Source organism: Pantherophis guttatus, chromosome 1, assembly GCF_059756535.1.
Source record: "Pantherophis guttatus breed Tessera chromosome 1, ASM5975653v1, whole genome shotgun sequence".
Taxonomy (NCBI): domain Eukaryota; kingdom Metazoa; phylum Chordata; class Lepidosauria; order Squamata; family Colubridae; genus Pantherophis; species Pantherophis guttatus.
Genome location: NC_142063.1, coordinates 52,972,931 through 52,995,668, shown reverse-complemented (window position 1 = coordinate 52,995,668; position 22,738 = coordinate 52,972,931). Strand labels below are relative to the sequence as shown.

The following is a 22,738-nucleotide window of genomic DNA, read 5'->3' as shown; positions in this document are numbered from 1 at the left end:
TATCTCCCCTCTATGAGATGTTTAAGCATGATGAGTACCAAAAACAATGAGTTCCAAACAATTTTTCCCATAAGGAATAATATAGTGACTCACAAGGCTGCCCACACCAACACCAAGTTATAGTGTGTTGAGTACCAAACAAACAATGAGTACTTGGACAAAATTTTCACATCAAAATACATTGAGTACCAAATCCGATGAGTTTCAAAGCAATTGAGTACCAAGGTAGTACTGTAGTTGCACCATCATAAAGAATTGTGGTGCCTGAGATCTTGAGAGGTTCTAGTGGCTATAAAAATGAATCTGAGGACCCCTTGTATCCTGCCATAAAGGTGGTTTTAGTCTTTTAAATGAATCTTGAAATATATGAAAAATGAATGCTGCTCGTGATGCAGTTCCTGCATCACATAATTGGCTGAATTTTGAAGAAAGCAGAACACATTATAATATTCTAGCTTGGATGAAACCAGTAGGCATATGATATTAAGGCCAAGCTTGATTTCTCCAGGTGTGGTCACAATTTATAAATCAAATTGATCTTTATTAAGATGTTGGATTATATTATTTAAGAAAATGTATGTTACAAAACAATTGGGTTTATTATTCTTATAAGAAATGAATGATTGTAACAACATGTAATTAATTAATCTGTACTAAGATGATGGATATTGAAATAGATGACAATGGAAAACTTTAGTAATTATAATAAAGGAATATAAGGAAATACTAGGAATTATATTAGGTAAGATTTTAAATTTGAGGGGTACAATATAGAATGGAAGGGAAAAATTGAAACTTGGCTAAGATTAGAGGTTAGAATGAAGGGTAATATTGGTTTTAAAAAAATAGAGAGAATAAATATTATGGCAAAAAGGAAGTATAGAAATTGTAATTTAGTTGAAATGATTAAAAAGTGTTTAAATTTGTGAACCAGCCAAATACTCTGGTCAGAAAAAATACATTGTATGTTTGTATGTGTGTTTGTGTAAAAAATAAAAAAAAAACTTTTTTAAAAAACAACTCATAAATCAAATAAAGATTGTTAAAGGTAATTATAACCATCAAGGTCACCCACTTCTTCATAAATAATACAAGAATATGTACGTAGTATTCTCAAACAGTATTGCTGTTCAAAAGAAGGGCTGTCCAAACCCATTTGTGGTCTTCCAAGCAAAGAGCCTTTCTGTTTTATTTGGATTATATTTTAGTTTATTTGGCCTTATGCTTCTCAGTGATGTCACCGCACACTGATTTAAGGCATTTCTTTTGGTGAAAACAAAGAAACATGCCGCAACATAAGATGCTTTTTAGTGTAAGCTCAGCCCTGTCAGATTCTATGATTTCTGAATATGACCAAAAAAAAAAAAAAAAAAAATGTTTCTGTGAAACAGGTTGAAAACATGACTACAGAAAATGCAATGCATTTTATTCCTTATTTCAAGAGCCTTTTATCTATTAAAAATAGAAGAGTTTACTGTAGTGCATTGGTGCTACATGGTTTCAACATTTTCTATTTCTTTACTGATGAATTGGCAACAGCTGTTGTCTTATGAACCAAAGTACTTTACTGGTTTCCAAATAGAGCACAACTGAGTCTTCCTATTTGGTTGCTTGATACATGGCATACTAAGAAAAGTGTGACACTCTTAAAGTTCAATCAGACCAGTTTAACTGATATGTCCATGCATATTCATTTTGATGTGCATCCAGAAACAGGACCAGAGGGGGATGGCATTATGGGAATGTTTTCTTGTAGCATTTCCTTTTTCTTAAACAACCCATGTAATGATGTGCAGGATGACATAGAGGCGTGATGACGAACCTATGGCACACATGCCACAGGTGGCACACAGAGCCATATTGGCAGGCACACAAGCGTTGCCCTAGTTCAGCTCTGGCGCGCATGCACGTGCCGGCCAGCTGATTTTCAGGCCTTCCGGGCTCACTGGAAATTGGGAAACAGTCTGTTTCCAGCCTCCGGAGGGCCTCCAAGGAGGTTAGGAAGGCCATTTTAACTCTCTCCAGGCTCCAAGAAAGCCTCTGGAGCTGGGAAGGGCAAAAAAATGGGCCTACTGGGCTCACCGTGCCATCATGCGCCAAAAGCAGGGGGAGCACGGGGGGGGGGGTTCATGCTCGCATGTGCAGGGGGACAGGGCGCATTGAATTATGGATGTGGGCATGCACGTGAACCCCCATGCTCTCCCGCTTTTGGCATGCGATGGCAGAAAGTTTCGCCAACACTGACATAGAGCATTGCCTGAGTGCCTCATAACAATGTGGTGATACAATTTACACTACTTCTGAGTGAGGGCAACACTACCTTTTGTCACTGTTGCTGATTTTTCTAAGTGGCAGTATCATAAGACAAATATGATTAAGTATATTCAACTGACTGCATAAAAAGGGGAAAGTATCTAAAAGAGTTCAGAGAAAAGGAACAAGTATGAGCCAGTGTCTTGGAAAGTTTGGAAAAAACTGATATTTTCCACCTTGAAAAAAATTCATTAAAAAGTATTCCACATAACATTAGTTCTTCATTTAAATACCTGGTCATATTACGACAGTGCTGTTTTCTTTCTTATAGAAAAAACTGTTACAATTCAATCACAAAATTTGCAGGGTATTACACCATAAGTATCCATTGTATTCCTTCTATGTGTGGATGATCTAATTATAGCCCAGAAACCTATTGAAATATCCAGGAATTTGTTACAAAGCTTAGGATAGGTAAGAAAATACAAATTTCTCCAAAAATTAGGTAACAGACCCATAGAATAATTTGAAACAGGATTACTAAACTCAAATGTGATCTGCTGGTTAGAAGTTCTACCCTGTTGTTAAAAAAAGAAAAGAAAAATGCTTACACTTGGCAAGAATCTAAACACAACAGAATAATAATAAACTAATATGGGTTTTATGGTTCAGACGGTTTTTATAATACTTGATTCCTGACCATAGGCTGGGTCTGTATTTAATAATCTTTTTTCACTTTGAAAATATCAGCCTTTATCACCTCTTGTAGGAAGAAATGGATGACTCACCAATGAAATTATTTCATGACTTTCAGAAGTGCCGTCTCTGAAAAGATGCAGAACTGAAATATTATTTGGTGGAGTTCAGTAGTTGATACACACCTCAGAGGCAGTGGCCCATCAACAATGGGCAGAAGGATCAATAGTTTTCTGTTTATACAGTCATTTTTATTCATTGAACAGGGTGAGAAATCTTGATGCTGTAAACAAAAGGGAAGTGTCTTAACTCTGTTTTAAGAACCAAAAAAAGTGGGAGTGGAAGATGTGTTTCCATTTATCTACATGGTAAATGCTTGTCAGAGGGGATCTAAGCAGTGTACACAGATTGCTGAAAAATATATGGTCTGCTCGTAAGAGACAGCCAATTTATCATCACGTTACAGTCAATATTTGATTGTGGGCCATAAGTACAGTACCAGTGTTTTATTTAGCTTTTTCTCAAGTGAGAACTTGGATGCAATAACTTCAGTTTGATGAAAGCATGAGTCAATACACATTTTAAAATCTGCAAAGGAAGGTATATCTAATGGCTTGTTTACACCTATAGGTACCATTACCAGAGTAATTCTCATTTGATGACTTGCACAAAAATGTATGACTGTTTGGCTGTGGAACTTATTTTGTGACAATTCTTTCTAAGTAGTAGGCACATGAAGACATTTACTCTACAGTTTGTATGTCTAGAGGGATTGCAAACATTTGAATAACTATCCCTAATCCATATTCAATTTTTTATTCTTTATTAAGGATCAAAACAGAATGGAATGGAAAATCAGCAGATGGAAGAAAAGATAAGGAAGAAAATGAGAGCAGAAGGGGCCTGGGGATGGGTTGGGAATGTGAGAAATGCAGGAGTGAAAGTGGCATTATATTTGACAATCATTCTGAAAGCATGTAATTTCTATACATTAAGAGAAAAGGAGGGAAGGTGCATTATAGAGTTACATTCTCAGTCATTGCTTTTATCCATCTAAGTGCAGTACAGCGCTTCCTACCATAGAGGCTCTCCATGTGATTGAAAATCCTGACCATGGAGTTATTCATTCACACAGAGGGAGGCAACATTTTTGACTGATGGGCATATTTAAAATTTTGGTAAAGAAAGATCTTATCTATAGTCTCAGAGTAACTGCTGTGGGACTTATAGCTAGTGAAAAAATACAAATTTACCAGGACATGTGTTCTACCCATCCACCCATCCATCCGTGTGTGTATGTGTTTGTATGTATGTATGTATGTATGTATGTATGTATGTATGTATGTATGTATTGAGCAGGAAGAATGATCAGTAAATGCAATACACTTTGCACAGTTGCGTGAGACCCAAAGACATTTGTGAATGTCAAATAAACATAATGAAAAAGATTTTGTAGCATATCAGAGTTTCATTTAAGTTATGAGAAAGGTCATATGGTGGGCATTAAGGCAGAGGTCAGTAGGCATATTGGGGTTGATGTACTCCACAGGACCTGCTCTTTCTTCTCTGTTACTGTAGCCTACCAAAAGAGGGATAGAACTAATACTGTTCTTCCTGCTTTCTTTCCTCATGAACAGAGCTTGCACATTTTCAAAAATATCTGAAGAGCCCTAATGTTCAATCTTTTTCCATCTCTTTTTATAATTTCCCACTAATTGAGGTATTTTTATAATATATCTCCTGATTTAAATATCATATTTAAGCTAGTGATCCCACCATGATTTCTCACTGCAAATTGTAGTGGGTGTTTCCCTGAGTAGCAGTCTAGGTGCAACTATCCACATATAATGCAACTTAATGTTTTGTTCCATGACTGCTCCATACTGAACATACACACATATAAAAAGGTAGTATCTCCTTTGAGTTTCACTCCTGGTACCTTCCAGGATATGTCTTGAACTTTTTCTTGGCAAAAATGCAGATATGGCTTGCTATGGTCTCCATCTGAGATATTTTTCAATTTCCCAGTCTAGCCTACTCATACATGCAGACAAGTCAGTGGTGAATCTGTTTTGTGTTTGTTTTTAGTACTTATTTGTAAGGATCATTAGAGATTTAGTCTCCAGTTCTTTCAAAGCAAGAATGAAAGGCAAAGAGCAACAGAGTTGTTGCTGAAACAAATATTTCAATAGTTTAGGTTCAGAAGCCTCTTCTCTAGGGGAACTGCTTCCGAGCTAACTTTTTTATGAAAAGAAAGGGATATGGATGATGCCAGGCCTCAAATATCAGATCACCAGTTATGCATGTAGATATCTATAGACATAACACCATGGGTACAATATTAGCAACCTATGAGTTACTATCTCTGTGAATGTCAGATGCCATGGCTAGAATCAGTAATTCATGTATTACTACACTGCCCATTGTACCACTTCTGGCATTGACACTCATAAACCCAATTTAGTTGTTTTTATGATCAAGGAATTACAATCTTCCTTCTGAAAGGCCTAATTTAGATAACTGTTCTAAATGTTGCCAAGATTCTTGCAATAGCTATGGCTTACAGATGCTGAATGATACCCTTTACTTGATATTGTTTTGGATTTGTTTTTCCCCTACATTTTGAATATCAAATTTGTACTTTATTGGTGTTTCTGTATTTTAAAGTCTGTATTTGTGTTTTATTGGTTTGGGACAGAAAATAAATCTAAATGAAAATGTACAGTATATGCATGTGTGAGCAAGATAAATGAGATCTTTAAATAAATGACGTGCATTTTATTAACAATGACTTGAAATTCAATCACCTTTTATTTCAAAGATTCCAGCAATTCCTAATAAATGTGCATTTTGATCAGAATTGTATATGAATCATTCTCAAGTCAGAGGAAAACAACCTGATATTAAATCTGGTTGTTATCAAAACAAGAGACATACCAAAGTATGGCCCTTCTAACTAAAACCAAAAACTGTCCAGCCCATTGCATACTTGGATAGGAGAAAGTGACAAAAGAATGTGAACTTTTATTTTACTTGCATTTGCTATGCGCTAGCATTGGTACCAAGGTTTTTTAATAGCTTCTTAGCTTTTCTACAATAAAATTACATCAGAGGTTCCAGGATTCTTATGTACATGTTTAATTAAATCCAGTCAAGTCTGCTGAGGAAAGACCTAATGGTTTATAATGGAGTCTTGAGGGCTCCACATGACCCCTGAAAACCTCCAGTTCAGTTCCTCCAAATTTGCTGCCCGTCTATAATCTTTAATGTGACAGGAGGGGAAATTATTAAATGTATGGAGAATAATCCTTATTTCTGTGAAAACAGTGCTTCAAATTGATTGAGAGTGATTTGCTTCTGGTCAGTCTGTTAAATCAGATTTTATTTATTTATTTATTTATTTATTTATTTATTTATTTATTTATTTATTTATTTATTTATTTATTTATTTATTATTTTATACACGGTCCACCTTACCTAAGTGACTCTGGGCAGTTTACAACAACATAGAAAACTATATAAATCTATGAATAAAATTCATTTAAACTGACTTGGAGATATTCGGATACTTTTCACACAAACCTAGAGATATCTTTGTGATCTGGATTGATTGTCATTCAAGTGAGATTTGATTTTCAGGTTTAATCCAGTTCAATTTGAATCAAATTGGATTTTATGAATTGATTCTAATATTCATATTAAAATGAACCCAAATTTTAAATATCACAGCATTCATGCACAAATAATTGAATTTAAAGTACATGATATAAATAAAATCAAATGCAGATTTTGGGGGAGCATTTGCTTTTTTGTCTAAGGCCTATCAATTTTTTCTGATGTCAACTAGAGATTAAGTCTCTCTCTCTCTCTCTAATATTGTAAAATTTTAGCAGATATTTCCCCCAACCAGGACTGGTTCTTAAGGCAAAAACTCCATTTAATGAAATTCAGCTCTTTTTTTTATTTTCTTGGCAACAATACAGAATTGGTTTTCCATTGCCATTGTCTAGTAACGATGCCCTTGAAGTGATGTCCCGGTGCCTGGAGGCCGTACGGATCTGGATGGGGAGAAACAGGCTCAGACTCAACCCATCCAAGACCGAGTGGCTGTGGTTTCCGACATCCCGATATAGTCAGCTGGTGCCATCGCTGACTATTGGGGGCGAAGTATTGGCCCCCACGGAGAGGGCTCGCAACTTGGGTGTCCTCCTGGATTCACGGCTGTCTTTAGAAGAGCACTTGACGGCCGTGACCGGGAGGATTTTTCATCAGGTTCGCCTGATTCGCCAGTTGCGTCCCTTTCTGGATCGGGACTCGTTACGCACGGTCACTCATGCCCTCGTCACCTCCCGTCTGGACTATTGTAACGCTCTCTACATGGGGCTCCCCTTGAGGAGCACTCGGAGGCTCCAACTGGCGCAGAGTGCGGCCGCGCGGGTGGTGATGGGAGCGACGTGGCGCTCCCATGTAACGCCTCTCCTGCGCGAGCTGCACTGGCTCCCGGTGGTCTTCCGAGTGCGCTTCAAGGTTTTGGTCATCACCTTTAGAGCGCTCCATGGCTCAGGACCTGGTTATCTACGGGACCGCCTGCTACCACCAATAGCCTCCCACCGACCAGTACGCTCCCATAGAGAGGGGCTCCTCCGGGTGCCGTCGGCCAAACAATGTCGACTGGCGGCCCCCAGGGGGAGAGCCTTCTCTGTGGGGGCACCTACTATCTGGAACGAGCTCCCCCCGAGATACGGAGGATTCCGGATCTGCGTACCTTCCGTCGCACGCTGAAGACGTTCCTATTCCAGCAAGCCGGCCTGACCTAAACTTCTCCTCTTTTAAATGGGAATTTTAAATTTGGTTTTAAATTATTGGGGTTTTAAATATGGTTCAGCCAAATTTATCTAACTTGTTTTATTTCTATTTTAAATTTTGTATTGATATGTTTTATTTCATGGCTGTTCACCGCCCTGAGTCCTTCGGGAGTAGGGCGGTATACAAATCTAATAAACTAAACTAACTAAACTAACTAGTATGTGTTTTTAAAATTCTCAGCCTTGCTTACAGCCCTGGAATTTCCTTGTGATTCCCAATCAAGTACTAACTAGGCCGAACCCAACTTACTTTTCTTGAGGTCTGTCAAAATCAGCAAGGGGACATCTACTGCAAATCTAACTCATAAGGGTACATCTATAAAATATACAGTACATTCTTATGAGTAAGTAGAAAATGATAAATTTTGCAAAAGAGGTAATAACATTAAAGGATTTCATAGACGGATTAATATTTTCCAGCCCTTATTCCTTGTTTGACCCTGAGAAAACTGTTTTCCTTTTGTAGCATTATACATTTGAATGAATTCCATGCCACAGTGATAGTCATGTAAGCAGTTTTATCCATCTCCCCTGTCTTGTGGCTCTCTCAAAGCAAAGAAATGGACTTTTACTGAGGCCTAAGAATATATTTCTCTCGTCTCCCTGCTGTACTGCTGTTGATCTGGATAACAACTTCAGGAGCATGTATTTTCTTTCCTCATTGAATGAACACCCTTTAGAGTTTTGGGGAAGGAAGATATGCCCCTTCAGATATTTTTTTAAATATAATTTTTATTGAAAGTTTTAACAGAAATAAGAATTAATTAAAACCAAAACAGAGCAAAGGAAACGAAAAGGAAAGGAAAGAGAGAAATAAAAGAATAAGATAAAAAGTATAAGAAGAAAAAGAAATAGAAAAAAAGGGAAAGCTATAACGAAAGTTACAAAAGTATAAAGAATTTGCTTCCAATATGTAAGTAAAATTATATCTTAACCTGTCTAAAGTTACATCATTGCTGTCTTCTTTCTATAATCTAGCCTGTTAAATCATCAAAACCATAAATCACAAGCATTTTTTTCATTTCCCCCCCAAAAAAAGTCCATAAGGGATTTCCAATGACAATAAAATATACTCTTCAGGTATTGTTAACATAAAGCTTGCAGTATCTTTCATATTTGGTCTTATTGGTTTGAGCTATTGGAGCTGTAAGTCAACAGTAGTTCTCTACCTTAGCTTAAACAGAAGGTAGGATTCCTTGGTTTCTAATACTTATGTGAAAGGAAATTCTTTACGATTTCTTTGAAACTCTTCATTACTTTCATTGGCATCTGAAAAACCACATAAACCACAAATGTAGGATAATAAAAACTAAAACATATATTTCTGGCTCAAATTCAGGTAGTGTCATCCAAAATATTACAAGGATTAGTTCCATCTATTTTAAAAGTGATTCAAGGACAAGGATTTTTCAGCTTTCAAAATCTATGTTGTGATATGAAGGATAGACAGTACAGTAGAAAAAAACCTTTGCCCCATCCATTTTAGAAATGACCAGAGTAGCACTGTAGATGCTAATTTTCATTTAAAATAATAAATCAACTTCTTATAAATAGATTTAACCATGTTCTTAATCTTAGATCTGTCTATTTTCTTAGTCTTGCTCTATAGTTGTTTTCCAAGGTTAAGTAGAGAAACATGTAGACAAAGTCTATGACTTCTGGCTTAAGTCCATCAATAATGATTTACAAGTAAAATATTTGGATTCATACAACATTCTAAATTAAAGCTAAGCAAAGTACCATAGGGTTTACCCTGTGTGTAAGCCGGGCTTACTTTCAGAACTTAAAAGTTCATATGATTCTCTTAGTTAACATGAAATTTTTTGAGTGGTTTTTGGCTTGGAGAACAAGCAACATAGCCATTATTTTGCTAGATTTAATTTTATTGTTCACTGCCATTTTAGATAATTTGTTAAAAGTTATTATTCAGTTAAATTTTTTCTGGTAATGTGTGCAGTTATCTTATTGGGATCATCTTTCAAACAGAAAAGTGGATATTGTGTTTAAATGAACATATATTATAAAGTTATTTGGGTATTAGAATAGACTAGTGTGTGTATATATATAAAACTATGTATTTGTAAACATATAACTTATATATAGATATATAATGTGTTTAATAGTGAAACCAATATGGTTTATTACTAGTAATAATGATATATTTTAATGCTACTGCTATTATTACCAGTATTTTGGAACAGGAAGTGAAAATACATTTCTTCTTTTCCCAGTCTTGGAAGTAAAAAAATTCAGTACTGTATGGTGCTTTACTAATGGAAGAAAAAACTTTTCTTTTGCATTCCTGAGACTCCAGAGATTTAGTTCAACCTGATGGCATATACAGTAATGAGTTAACAAAGCATGAACAAGGAACATAGCTTCATCAGAAGTACACACATAGCAAAAAGATAGGTGCTATAGCAATAATTTGATTTAATGTTTTATATACACACGCGTGCATATATAAAAAAGACTTCTATTAGAGTTATACATAAAGCATATATATGTAAGTAAACACTTTTCTCATTTTCCACAGGGTTCAAAAAGGTGAGTCTTTCCTGCCACCAGAAAGGCAGGCCTGGTTTATAAAGAGTGAACTTTAAGCGTCCTCAAGCGTTTCCCAGCTTGAGTAAGCCAACGCTGAAGCTGATGCTGCTTCCCTTCCCTCCCCACCCCCATTTATTTACTGAAATATAAATTCAGCCAATTGGTGTATATATATGTATATATGTATATGTGTATATGTATGTATGTATTAAAAATGTAGTCTGAAAATGTAGACAGAAAAGAGGCGTCTTAAAGGAAAGCTAAAAAGAATTAAGAGTGTAGCGATTTCCCCTCCCCCAAAATTAACTTCCTACAGAATTGTCTCGGGGTAAAAAAAAAACCACGAAAAGGGAAAGAAAACCCGTACAGCAATTCTGTCACTTGGCGTATTATCGCCAATACTATTAGCCGGCGTTCAATAGACTTCGGCTTCATTTTGGAGCCTCCAATTAGCTTTTATCTTTCTCCCCAATTGTATGGCGCTTTCCCAGGAGAAGGGGGCGGTGTATGTTATCTCGCTTCCCCAGGATGAGTTTGCAAGCATGAGAAAGCCGGGCTCCCGAGCACCTGCCTCTTAGTCATCCTGGGTTTGAGGATGTCCCCAGATTACATCTTCTCAGCTGTTTGCAAAACAGCTCCGGGTGGGAGGAGTAGCGCTCGGATTTACCCACCGTCTCGGCTGTCTCTTTAAATGCTGGGGTCTGCGCGCTGGAGAAGGGGAGGGATCGGCTCCGGAGTGCGTGAAATTCCTGGGCTTCTCTGACAGTCTCGGGTAGAAAGCTCTGCTTTACGCAGCTCTTCTCGCGCGCAACTCATCCCGCCGAGGGAGAGGCGCGCCGACCTTTTTTTTTTTTTCCCCTGGCGCGCGTTTTCTCGCCAGCTCTGCCTCTGCTCTCCCAAGTCGTTCGCGGGACTCGCGTCGGGCAGCACCTTCGCCTTCCCTCATGCCGCTCCCATAGAGCCAGCCTGGATTCTTACAACCCTGAGAAGGAGCCAAACCCAAGAGTTGATTCCGGTACCTATAGCTCTCTCCTCAACTCCAAGGTAAGACTTTTTTGGACCGGGGGGGGGGAGGGACTGAAGAAGCGGGAAATGTAAAACCTAGGCTGAAATACGACGCCCCCCCTCTCTCGCCTTCACGGACACAGCCTTTTCGGGGCGCCTCCTGGGAACTCTAGTTCGGAATTGGAGGCTAGAAGTTCTCACCTGCGAAAGCTGGGAATGAAACACAAGCGGGACTGGAAAAATTGGAACGAACGGAAAGAAACTCCGAAATCCCGACTCCTTCGGGGATTTATATCGATAAGGTTTTCTTTTTTTTAAAAAAAAAAGTTGGCTCCTTCCTTAAATTGGATTTTTTCTCCCCCACGTCTAAAAAGTAAAAGGAAAAAAAAAAAAAGGATTTAAACTACACACCGAAACCAAATACTTCGTTAACAAATGCAGAGGACAAACCCTAATAAATACATTTATTTAGATTCCTTTGACTGACCGGCTTTATTTGTATGAAACTTAAAAAAAAAAAATTGGAAAAAGACACTGCTAAAGTAATCTGTGAAGAAACCAGGATTTTCGATAATCCTTAAATTCCTTTAAATCTCACCCTGACAATTTTTAAACAATTACACAATAAAAAAATGGGACGGAGATGCAAAGGTTTCATTCACCCTCCCTCCCTTTCCATACTACTTTGGCTCTATTGCAAGAATCTTTCTTCCCTGGCTTCCATTTGTTTATATTAATGATTTAGTATCATCCTTGTCTGAAAACTTCCACTATATAAGCAACTGCTGTGAACAACCAGGCAAAGAGCGACTTTAAATGTTGCTGACAATTTTGTAATATCATACCACAAATAAATAGTGTTAATATATTTTTCCCTTTCTTTTCTTTGTTCTCCACCTTTTCCCCTCTCCAAATCCAAATCTATAGCTGTTTTGTAATTTTACCCCATGAAGGACGGTGATGTAATTCCCTTTTCTAAATCATCAGGCTGTAGTGCTGTACAAGTGACGTGATCTTTTGTTTACTTTTACATTTTATTTTAATTATTTTTTGTGCAATGGGAAAAAGAAACCTCCAAAATTATTTACACTTTCTTTGTAAAAAAATAACCATTTTGCAAGCATGCTATTCTTTTTCCCACCCACAAATTATTAGATTAAAATAAATAAAGGACACGTTATTAGAAGCCCTTGAAATAAAAATCAGTGAGCCTAAAAATAATTGTAAAATTATTAAATTTATTTTAGAAATCCCAGAATTTTCATTGCCAACTCTTTCTTGATTTCTTTTTTGGCCTGGCTGTTTCAAATTTCATGAAAAATATGGGGTTTTTTTAGGAGTAGATAATTTGTGTGAATTGCTTCCTATTTTTCGTCTCAAATCTGACCTGAGAATTTTTCAGGCGTCAAATGCTCCAACCTTGTAAGAGAAATATTTTTTCCAAAGCAAATAATTTTCATGACCGTGCATTGGCACTTCTGCCATGATATATTTTTGGGATTTTTTTTTTTTGCGGGGGTGAACTCCTGACTAGTCTAGTGAGGTCAGGAATTGAGAGAGAAAGGGAGAAGGTTATTATCGGATGGAAAAGAGAAAAGAAAGAACCAAGGTGAGCTCTTTGCTCACTATAAAGCAGTGATCGTGAACGATATAAAATATGAGATTTTCATGATCCTTATTTTGTTAAAGTGGTAGATATTGTTACATTCTGCAAGTTTACTTAAAGGCTAGTGAGAAGTAAATATTTTTTTTAAAATTGCAAGTGTTGATGGTGACCATTTTATTTTGCTACCTTTTTATCCATACGTGCTTTTTATGCACCATTAGTATGGGATTTAATGAAATTTTCTCCCAAGCTCTCGACACCCCTTTGTAAAGCATCTTGCGTTGTGAGATGAGGAAAATAATAGTGTTTTTACATCCTTGGTGATGGTGGGACTAACTAGGACTGTATTAATTGATTAAATGAAATATATACGGGTGTCAGATTGATGAAGATTTTCTGTCTGGATCATTAAGGGCTTTACTGGTGGAAAATACTTTAAGAGAGGAAAGTATATTATCATCCTTTACAATGTTTTCCTTAAAAAAAAGGAAAGGAAGGGTTGGGAAAATGGCATGCCAATAAACAAATGAATTTAAGCTTTTAGGCCTTAGCATTTTATTTCATAATCCCCAGTGATGATGGTTTCTTGACTGAGCCGATATCTGATGATATCACCGTTCTTCATGGCTCTACGTTGGCCTCATTTTGCACTGCGTTTCTACTAAACATGTTGGCGTGCTTCTGCTTATATAAGGAAAAGAATGAATTCCAGCGGATTTTAGTGATTGGGATTTTGAGATTGGCTCTCCTGATTAATTTGTAGGATTTATTTTTTAAAACATACCCGTGTCATTGCAATTTAATTCATTAGTACCATTCTTGATGGGTGGAGAAAGGGTTAGGAAAAATGGGAGGGAATTGGAAAATTGTGGTGCGTGCAAAAGAAGACAGAAGAGATACGGGGAGCTGCTGTTTTTTGAATAGTATCCCTTATGAGGCCTCTAATTTTTTAAATAGACATCATTATCTCTAAAAACATATTCTTTAGGCCAAAAAAGGGAGGGGGAGGGCAGGTGATATCTTCCGTGAGGGGTTTTGATCTGCAAGTCATTAGATTGCTGCAAAGCCAAGATAGAGAAATCCATCTGCACTAATGCTGGGTAGGGGAGGCTGAAGGTAGGATGCTCTCTGTGTGGATCTATATGGGCAGGGACGGGTTGTTAATTTTGGGATTAGAAAAGCGGAGCTGTATCTTCTATTTACACCCCACTGTTTTCTGCCATGGCTTCCCTTTTCTCTGTCCGTTTCCCATTTCTCCTCCTCCCAGACCCCTTCCCACCCTCCCACCTCCCTAGTAGGCTTTTTGGCTCTTGACTGGAAAATTCTGTATTACCTCTTGATGGCTCTGCGGCTTTTTTAGTGTGTGTTTGTGCATGTGTATTACAACAGAAGCACAATGACCTTTGCTTCATGCCCCACATATGTAGGCTCCTATTAGCTGTGCTATCACGGTTTATACCGACGTTTGTATGATAGGCCATAACTTAATTCTCCATCCTTCCCTTTAAATGCTAGTGAATCTAAAGATACGACTATATGTATATAAGGGTGTACGCATGGGGAAGGGCTTATAGGCGTTGGTCAGAGTCAGGAAACACAGCAAACGCTAAACAACCACCCGTCCATTTTGTTGCCAGTTCTTTTGCCCCTGGTTTTTTTCAGCATGTTGTTGTGCACCATACAGTTCATATGTTGAGAAAGAGGATCTATCTATAGTGAAGACAGAGGAAGGCTGGAGTAGAAAGAATGGGTGTTCATGTCTTTGTGTTGTGGAGGAATGGAATTATCTTTTTTTGTTGTTGTTCTAATGGATGCCTGGTGATAATGATTTAGTTTAACCATCTGTGAAATGCATGCTTGTGACACATTGACATAGAAGTGTGGATGAGCGAGTCATCTCTAGGGAGCATGCTGTTTGTAACATTGAAGGACAGAACATGTATGCAAGTACCCAACCCTGTCTTTTTCTCATAAAGGCCAGGCTGGGAAGTGGGACAATGCAAGTGAAAGGGAGAGCTATGTATAGGGGTGCATCAGCTGAGGCCAAAGAACGGGGGTCTCCAGTTCTTGTCCTTCTGTACTGCCCCAAGCTTCCCTGTGTTTTTGAACAGACATTACAGCCCAACCATTGTCCCTGTGTGCTGCCATGCTGAAGGTTGTGTGTACATGTGAGATTTGAGGGGGTTGAATCACGAGCTGTGTTAGCGTGTTGTGGGAGGGGTGGGCAAGAAATTCACTTTTTCTGTGACAATGTGTGTGAGATAGAGAGAGATGGCATTTTCTGGTTTGAAGAAAGCGCTGCTGCCTTCCTCCCATTACGCCCTGTCTTTTCTTTTTTTGTCATCTGCTTTCTAGCCTTTGCAATATTGCGTGGGTGAATTTTTGCTCTGCGGTGGGTGGAGAGCTTGCAGGCAGGTGTGGGAAAGGATGCAGTAGTAAAAGAAGACTGAGTGCAAAGGGTTGACAAGTACTGTACCCCTTTAAAAAATTGCTTTCCTTAGATCAAAAAGGCCTTCAATCCCACCTTTCCAACCCATACACATCTATTGTTCTGGTTGCAATCAAATAGATCTCCCAACGTTGCATTTAGAGAATATCGCAGAAACGAGTTTTAATGGCTTCCATATTTCTAGCCGTCAGTTTTCTCAGGTATCTGCTGTGTCATTAAATTTATCTGCATTGTTCAAAAATCTCCATATTTTTATGCTTTATGGGATGGTAACAAAAATGAACATAATTAAATTAATCATATTGTGATGTTTTTACTCAACATTTGCTATCTTTTTTCTGACCTGACCTTGAATAATTTTACTAAGTGAAGACAAAAAGTTGGAATTGAATTACTGGGCATCTGATTTTCATAGTCTTCATGACCACTTAGTAGGAAATGATGGGAGTACTTGTTTTTAGCTGTTTGGTTATGTTCTCATTGTCTAGACAAAATTCTGGGCATATTGCGGGTCTAGCCAAGGCTAGGTGATGGTGCCATGACTGATTAAGCAACAGGCAGGAGATTCTGCATCTGTTAAAATCCTGAGATAGATTCTTTCAGGTGGCAACAACAGTCTTTTGAATTTTCAATTATTTCTTTCCAATTCCCCAAATGGCTTGAAATGGAACAGGAATCCAAGGAATGTCAAAAAGTTATGCCATAACCCTTCCTGCATCTTTAAAATGTTGCCCTTTTTTGCTAGTTTTAACTATCTTAAAGTCTAGCTCTTGGATGAAAATGGAATGAATATGAATGGCTATCCTTGTTCATTGAACATGAAAACTTTGACATGAAATTTTTGCTCAAACTTAACTAACCTGGAATGTGATTCAGGCAAAAGCATGACCATTGTTACAGGAGAACAGTAGAAGTTCTAACTAACCACCACTTTTATTTTTCTCAAATCTGTCATCTATCGTCTGTCTGTCTGTCTGTCTGTCTGTCTGTCTGTCTGTCTGTCTGTCTCTGTCTGTCTGTCTGTCTGTCTGTCTCTCTCCCTCTCTCTCTCTCTCTCTCTCTCTCTCTATCTATCTAATACAGCCCCACTAAAGCAAATAGAATTTCTACTATCAGCTGATTTTAGTTTTCTTGATGCCGGATATAAAACTGGAATAGATAAAAAGGACATCTGGGTTATCGTTTATTTCACCATCATTATTTTAACACTTGTATTAATATTCCTTTTTTAATTGCTCCAAATTAAGTCTTATCTTGCCAATGAAAATGTGACTTCTTGCTTGTGTCATCTTTCAAGTTGTATAGTTTGGCTGCTTTCCCTTTGGTCTTAGCAGAAAGAGTCATTTCTCCTTTGTGCTCTTTTCTTCTTTTTCTGGCTCACATCGCTGCACAGTCTACTGCACTTCAAGCATACATAGGTGGACGTTTCAAAGTTAGCAGAAGTATAACATGCTGTATAAGGTGTTGCAAGTACTTGACTTAAAATTTATTTTAAGGAAGAATTATTAATTTTGATTGTCCATTCTGGGTTTTTTATTCCAGATTCTTTACATATTTTTTTTTATCAGCAAGAAGAATACTCTGGAATTATTGGAGGTTGCATAAAGATGAAGAAATACAAATCAAGCCTATACAGTAGTAGTAGTTTTTCTTGAGTCTCAGTAGTAACCAAGTAATATCTTCCCTTCTAGTTAACTGCTTACGATGGAAGCTTCTGAAGTTATGGAATATTTCTTCCTAGTATAAAGCACTGATTGAGTTTTGTGTATATGTACTGTCTAAAGGCAGTACTTGATTTCCTCTTTGAAATTGGAACTTTTACTTTTCTGTTGGTTTTTTTTTTACATTTGCTTAGAAACCTGGTTGGTTAACATATAGTTCTAAATTGTAATGTCATTGGCTTTGATTTAACATATTGTAAGAACTGATCATTATGATGAACTAGTTCAATGAGTTAAAAGAGTCCAGTTTTTTTTTAAAAAAGGTGAAACTGAGATTCTTGTCCGTGGGGCTGTGTAAATCTTTTGAAAGAGTTGTTTTACTAAAAGCATATGAAAGATTTGTCTTTGAATAATGAATGACTGTTCATAAGCTGCTTTTAGTTGCCTCTGCATGTATGTGCATGCATAGCTACTTTGATTTACTGGGAAAACTCTTGTTTAAAGAATTTGAAGAGCAATACTTATAAGTTACCTTTAGCACATGCTACATGCTATAATGGATTCATTTTTTAAAAAAAATCATGAAAGTACAGAATTTGTTTTGTATTTTAGAAACAAGCTCACATTGGGAAGACTCATACTTGTTTGTCCTCCACTAAGCATGCTAATTTTCTACATGTAGAGGTCCCTGCTAGGAGTAATTTAAACATACAATTGCCCCTTTTACAATGGAGAAAGGGAAGAATTGGTTGGTCTTAAGTGCATTTAGATTGGCTCACAACACAGTTCAAGATGAGTAGCACTAACTTTATATGCCCTCTTTCATAAATTGAGTTTGGTAAGAGATGTTAAGTTCTAAACATTATTAGGACATAAATATCCTTTTATATTTCCCATTGTAAAAGTTCAGTTTCTCCCTTTTTTGTCCAACCTTTTTCTTTTATTGCTGCAACCATGTATGGAACAATTGATGATCAAATACTGTTAATATTTAGAAGGCAGGTTAATCCCTAGTACAAAGGACATTTTTATCTGTTGCATGAGTGAACAGTGTGTGCATGCTGGACAGAGATGATGCCATAATTAAACAGCATTGATCACCTGCAACATGGTTAGTACCTTAGCGCTTCCTAGATATTTTGGACTCTCAGACAACATAACCATGCAGTGTTCTGGGATTAGAGTTATTAGGATTCAAAATATTTGGAGAACAGCAGGTTGCCTGAAATTCTGATATTTTAAGGATAACATGTATCTTTACTTGGTAACATTGTGGATTAAAAAAAAAATCCCTGTGACATTCTAGCTACCCTGTTCAGGTGTCTTAATCACAATGAAACTGTGGAAAGGGGAAAAGATGGTTTTGAACCCAGCATTCTGGGTTGTGTTTTGGTGAAACAAATGCTAGTACTCAGAGCAGCTGTGCTTTCAGAGTCAATAAAATATATGAGGCCAAGCAAGTCAAACCTTGCAGTTGTCTATGCATTTAGCAGAACCTTCACTACTTGATGACAATGCCTCCACATCTCTCAGCAAACAGCTTTGCCTGGTTGTTATGATAGTTGATGGGTGTGTTTCTTTCATAATATCTCAGTGCTGGGGTTCAATCCTCTTTCAAAGTGTGGAACTTAGACCTTTCTCAACTCTTTCAGTTCTTGGAGAGTTAGGCCTCAGCCCAGGAGAAGTGCATGCATATTTTTTCCACAAATCAACGTCTTAAATTTCTCTTCAGTCAGAGTGGGAATCAGTTTTCTGCTTCCCATAATCTCCTATACATTATGTCCAGCTGGGGGTGGTACAGTCCAGCTCCTGCCATTCTCCAGGTTTCTTTTCAGTGTCCTTGATGATGAGGGAAGGCTCATTTTGGAATGCAATTTGCCTGTGTCAGTCCTGACTTTCTTGCTGTCATCCATCATATTACAAAAGCTAATTAACACCAAGAGCCTCTGAACCTAGAACAAAATGGTGGGGTATTTGAATTTTCTGGAAGATGCCAGGTTTTTATCTGCTAACTAGCATAATCTGACTCAGGAGATGATAGAACAGATGATCTGCATTTTTTCTAACTGCACCAGGAGGAACGTCCATTTATGTTGGATAGGAAAGAGCATTTTCCACCTAAATATTACTTGTAGTGCACTCCCTGCATTACTGTAAATTCCCAATAGTAGGATGAGAGCTGACAAGTGAGTTAAAATAACAATTGGATGAGATGAGGAGTGTAATTTTGGGGTGTTCCACAATCCAGGCTTGTGTCATCTGTGTCCCAGTAAGCCAAATACTGCCTGCCTTGCTGTACAGTCTTGAACAGGCTTCTTAATGTTGATTATTTCTCAAGACTCAAACATACCACAGAGTTTGTCAAAATCCCAGTGGAATGCCCTAGAGAACAAGTGGATTTTGGGTAGGCTAGATGAATCACACAACTTACATAAATCCATATATTGGTGGAAGGAAGATATGTGGCATATTTTCAATTCTGGCTCTTCTGGAGAGAGGAAGCAAAAGGGGTTACAAATGAAATTTGATGCTATGCATGGTAGAAGTGCTAATCTACAGAACATGTCAACTTCTGTGGTCCACAGATTCTTCTAAATCTGGCAGTGAGTAATACTGTTCATATCTCAAACTCTTCTTTTCAGAAAGAAGTGTTAAAAGAGATAGTTTAATTATACTTACAGTAAGCAACCAGGATGTGCTATTCATGGTTGGTTGTGAGCTTTTGGGCAATACAATTTGGAAAACACAATGAAATTATGTTGTGCACATAAATAGTGAGTTGGAAAATATGGTATAGTAATTTTTCAGAAAGATTTATCAGTTCCTCACATAAGGGTTCTTTGGGTTAATCAATTTCTTTTAGCCCAATTTACCTCTCCCTCAAATGGAGTTTCCCACAGAAACAAGCTTGAGCTCTTAGAAGCAATATATAAATCTAGCAAATATGTAAGAATTGGAGATGTTTTATTTATATTTATACTTGTACATTCAATGTCAGGATGTGTAACTTAGTTATATTGATCTTATTGGGAATGGTAGAGAATCGAATGGAAATATGCTTTTGGGACTTACCACATCCTCCAAGTTTGAAATTAATTCTTTCAGACACTTCATTTCTTTTCAAAATGCAAAGATGACAATTTTATATAAAACTAGCAATTGCAATTACCAGAAGACAAGGGCAAACTTTATTTAATGATGGACTATATCGGCAAGAACAAATGTTCGCACACAGGCAATTATATGTAAGTATGTCTAAGGTCAGCTCATTTGAAAACTTGAAAATACAAATTTGTTTAACAGAAAAAATAAGAAAAGCAACTGTTCAATTGCATGAAGAAGCATATTCAAGGGAAAAGGTGTTAAAGCTTTCGATAACCAACGAAGGCAGAATAAGACAACAGAAGGAAATTGAGTAGTTGAATGAACAACCTCTTCATATTAGCAGTGATGGGGAAAATTGTAGAATTGTTTTGAAATAGGTAGTGATAAGTGAGCCAGTTGATGGGTTTCCATGCATTGAACCCAGTGGGTCCCCACTATGGTGCCTATATCCTGCGGTTTTTCAAACTGAATTCCATGGAAAGGACTTGAAATAGTTCTGTGGACCAAAAAGGGGAACAAACTCTCAAAGGATTAAGGGCGAGGACCCTCTTTGTCCCTTGAAGAGTTTAGTCCCCCTTAGTCCCTTGTGTGGGGAGTAAAAGAAAACTCTCTTTAAGGGACTAAGGGAAAAAAGGTCAATAACTCTATTATTCTATGTTCTATGTAAGTGGTAGAAAGTTTCTGCCTTTCAGGATCAATCATCAGCAGTAAAAGAAGAAAGTAGTCATGAAATATATGCTTCAGACCGTCATGGCAGAGCAGTCATGAAGCCCTTGGAAAAGATATTCAAATACTGTAATATGTCTATATCTACAAAAATCAACACAAGCAATAGTATTGTCAAAGACGCTGTGAAAAGAAAGTTGGACTTTGAAGAAGCAGGATAGAAACAGTTTGGAGGCTTTTGAACTTTGGCTTTGGAAAAGACTGCTGAGAATAGTGTGGGGAGCCAAGAAAACAGAGCAATGGATCATCAAACAAATCAACCCAAAGTTCTCACTTATGGCACAAATGCTCAGACTCAGATTGTCCTGTTTTGGACATATTATGCAAAGTCATAGTTCTCTGGAGAAAGCGCTAATGTTAGATGAAGGAAAAGAAAAGAGGATGACAAGTAGCAAGATGGATGAACTCAGTGACAGTGGCAATGGGTGGATGTTGAAAGACCTGAAAGGCCAGGTTAGGGACAGATAATCATGGAGGAAATTTATTTATATGGTCATTAAGAGTTAACACCACCTTAATGGTATAATCAAAAGAGTACCCTGGTTATTGTGCAACATCCTACATCAGCCTCTCTGAAATGGAATCCTTGATCTGTGCTCTCATCATTTCTTTATAATGCTATTTGAGAGTGATGAAAGAGGTAGTCCAATTACTAAGAGTGAACTTGCTAATTTAAAATAGATTTCTTTTATAGCCAAAATGGCACCACTCACAAGTAAGGGACAGGTTGCAACAGAAGGAATAAAATGGCTTATTCTGAGGAAACTGGCATGATCAACTTTATGGTACGTTGAATGAGAGACAATCCATATTTCAATATTTTGTTGTAGGTCCACGTTTTTCAGTTTAAATGTCTAAATCTATGCCCTTCTGCTCTTAATAGTTGGGAAGGAGGCAGGCAGGCAGGCAGGCAGACAGACATTCATGCATACATAAGAACAAAATGTAAGCTCTTTGATTGCAAAAACTGCTTAATAAGGCCAGCCACTGTCTATGTGTATCCTTTGGTTATGTGTTGGAGTATTTAGTTTTTGTAATGCAAAGCAAGTTGTTATTTGATGATACTCCTTTATTAGGAGTTGGCCTTTAATGTTATATTTCCTTGATTTTAACATATGTCTCCACCACTAGTTTTGGTAAATGTGTTATCATTTATTTATAGTTATCATTTAATTTCTACAGAGTTTTGGATTGGAGCACCTTGATGGATTGATGCCTGTTGCAATGAATGAGGCTAGCTGATGTCAGTTTCAGTACATGTTTGCTTCTAATATTACAGTTATCAGTTACAGTTTTATATTTTTATTGAAAATGTCTGCATATAATACAGGTAGTCCTTGACTTACAACAGTTCATTTAGTGACCGTTCAAAGTTACAACAGAACTGAAAAATATGACATGACCACTTTTTCAGTTTTTCACCTTTGCAGCATCTCCATGGTCATGTGATCAGAATTGAGATGCTTGATAACTGGTTCATATTTATGATCATTGCTGTGTCCCAAGGTCATGTGATCACCTTTTGCAACCTTCTGACAAGCAAAGTCAATGGGAAAGACAGATTCACTTAACAACCGGGTTACTAATTTATCAACTGCAGTGATTCACTTATCAACTATGGCAAGAAAGGTCATAGAATGGGGCAAAACTCACTTAACAAATGTTTCACTTAACAACATAAATTTTGGGCTCAATTGTGGTCATAAATTGAGGACTACCTGTATGCAAACAATTTTGTTCAGTCATACGCATGTATAAAAACTCATGTTTAATGATTCAGATCTTGTATAGGCTGTTTACTGATTTGTTCTTCTATTCACCTTGC

General features: G+C 37.3%; 1 protein-coding gene across 31 annotated transcripts in view; it reads left to right on the top strand.

Annotated features, from left to right (window-relative positions):
• Nucleotides 1-10,891: 10,891 nt before the first annotated feature.
• The window catches only part of NRXN3 (neurexin 3), a 1,299,896-nt gene continuing 1,288,049 nt past the window's right edge, over nt 10,892-22,738 (top strand). For 21 of the 31 annotated variants that reach the window (XR_009621379.2, XR_015728807.1, XR_015728806.1 and 18 more), the window contains exon 1: nt 10,892-11,405. The gene's annotated coding sequence lies outside the window, so the exon portion shown is untranslated. Of the gene's footprint in view, nt 11,406-14,017; nt 14,089-22,738 lie in introns of those variants that run through there. The other 10 variants (XM_087873416.1, XM_087873388.1, XM_087873371.1 and 7 more) reach the window with 6 other exon arrangements.